This window comes from Triticum dicoccoides, chromosome 2B (assembly GCF_002162155.2).
Source record: "Triticum dicoccoides isolate Atlit2015 ecotype Zavitan chromosome 2B, WEW_v2.0, whole genome shotgun sequence".
In the NCBI taxonomy this organism is placed as follows: domain Eukaryota; kingdom Viridiplantae; phylum Streptophyta; class Magnoliopsida; order Poales; family Poaceae; genus Triticum; species Triticum dicoccoides.
Genome location: NC_041383.1, coordinates 771,586,621 through 771,588,988, shown reverse-complemented (window position 1 = coordinate 771,588,988; position 2,368 = coordinate 771,586,621).

Sequence of the window (2,368 nt, the reverse complement as noted above, 5' to 3'; positions counted from 1 at the left end):
AGGGGGAATGGGCCAGGGGTTTTCCCTTCCCCCCCTTTTTTTGTCTTTCCTTTTTCTTTTATTATTTCTCTTTTCTGTTTTTAGTTTACTTAAAATGCCAAAGCATTTTACCAAAATTAGTGCACCCCACCATAATTAGGTTAGCTATTTTAGACAACCCCCGAACATTTTTAGTCTTTGTTTTGAAACCTTTTATCTTTGCTTTTGTTTTGATTTTGAATTCGAACCGGTTTCGAACTAACGCGAGTTTATCCACAGTAACCGAGGTGACGTGGCAACATTAGTGGGGATTACTGTAGCATAATTACGCGGGCGTCACAGGCAAGGAGCGCTTGCTCCAACGACCGCTACAAATTTTAGCGCGTGCGAGTAGCTTCAGCAGGTGCGCTAGAAAGCAGCGTGTGCGAGCAGCCGGCGCTTGCCATATGTTGTATTTTGGATACAAGATGATATTTCAAACATAAAAAAAGACATGGCATAATTTAAATCACCCAAACAAGTTCATGACATAAAAGGGCATGCCCATAAGTTCAAATTCATGCCCACAACATTATCCAATAAAGTTCAAAATCCGAACCAATCATGACACAAAAGTTCACACCAACGAATGGCCCATCAACAATCAAGCATCATCCTCGTCTTCATCTTCCTCTTCCTTTCTTGATCTTCCCTTTCTTGCTCTTCTTCTCCTCTCCTTTAAACAAGTTTTGCGCAATATTGAGCTACATAAAAACCAAACAAGTTAGCACTACAAACACCAAGAACGAGCATGATGAACATGGATGAAATGACACTTACCCTATCTATATCATCAGTGCCACTTGGGTTCACCTTGTCAACAGCCTTTTGTGCGGCCGCCCACTTTTGACAATCTCGGTTGATTTTCGACCACCGGGAGCGAAGAGACCGTTCCGAGCGGTCAATTGCACTCTTGTTGTGAGATCAAAGTGCTCCTTCATCCAGTTCCAATATGCATCTCTACTTTGATCACCTCCAACGGATGGATCCCTCGACACTTGCAACCAAGTATTGCATAGCAAGACATCTTCATCATTGGTGTAGTTGCCTCCTCTTCTTTTCGGTGCGTCGACGATGCCCTCACCTTCCTCGTCCACCTCGAACTCATGGTCATCGAAATGCATGTCATTGGTTTGAGAACAATGAGAATTGTTGGAGCCAATACCCATAGTTGACACATATGCCTCATCGTTGAAACTACAAAGTATATACAACGAAGCAAATAAGCTATCTATATGTATGCATTAAAATAACAACAACAAAAAGTTGGTGAAATTTTATACCTTTGGGGAATTTCATCGAACACCTTGTGCGTGTAGGCCGCCGTCTCAACAAGTGAGCTCGCAGGCGCTTCGGCAGCCACTGTGTCCGTCGCACGCCCTATAAACTTCTTCCTCGATGGCTTAGTGGAGCAGGAGCCGTCCGCTGCCTTGTTCTTCTTCGCGGATACCTTGCCCTTCTTCGCCCGCGCCGCATTTGGGAGCTTCGAGAGGGGGGCACGTGTCTTCATGGCGTGCGTCGGCACGACGCCACCCGCCGCCGAGGTCATCTGTGGCAGCATGAAAAGGCCGCCCGCGATACCGGTGCTTGGAGGAGCACCGGCAGAGGCGAAGCCAAAGCTCCCCGCGCTAGGGTTTGCGGCCGCGGCGGAGAGGTCGCGGGTGTAGGAAGGGGTGAGGGGGGGTGCCGGCGTGGGCGTCCATCGGGTCAATTCGCCGACGGCGGCACGGGCGGGGCGATGGTGGCGCGGCGAAGAGAGTGCAACACAAGCGCTCGAGTGTGCGGCTTGTTAAAGCGGGCGCACCAAATAAACAATGCGCGATGGTGATTCGGACCGCGCGCTGAACTCCATATGCCGCGCGCGCTTATTGCGCGTCCGTTGAAGCCCGAATATCGATTGCGCGCGTGCTAAAAAGCACAAATTTGTGGCTAAGGCTGGTCGTAATGGTAGTATCATAGCTAGTATCTGCATGCCAACTAGACAATTTTGATGAGGTGTCATAGCATTAAATGAAGAAATAGAGGGTGTAGTATCATATCATGATACCGTATCATATTAAATGCTATGCTACTTTGTGTCATGCATGGCAATAAATAGAGTACTACATGATACTAACATATGATACTATGCATTAGGGAGGTAGTATCATATACTAGTATCATATGCATGATACTAGTACTCCCTCCGTTCCAAAATATAGCGCGCCCACGCTTTTCGAGGTTCAACTTTGACCATAAATTTAACCCACGAGACCGACTGCGGCGGGATCAAAAATTATATAATAAAAAACTTGTTTTGAATACGAATTCATTGGTATAATTTTTTCGCCCGCCGCAGTCGGTCTTGTTG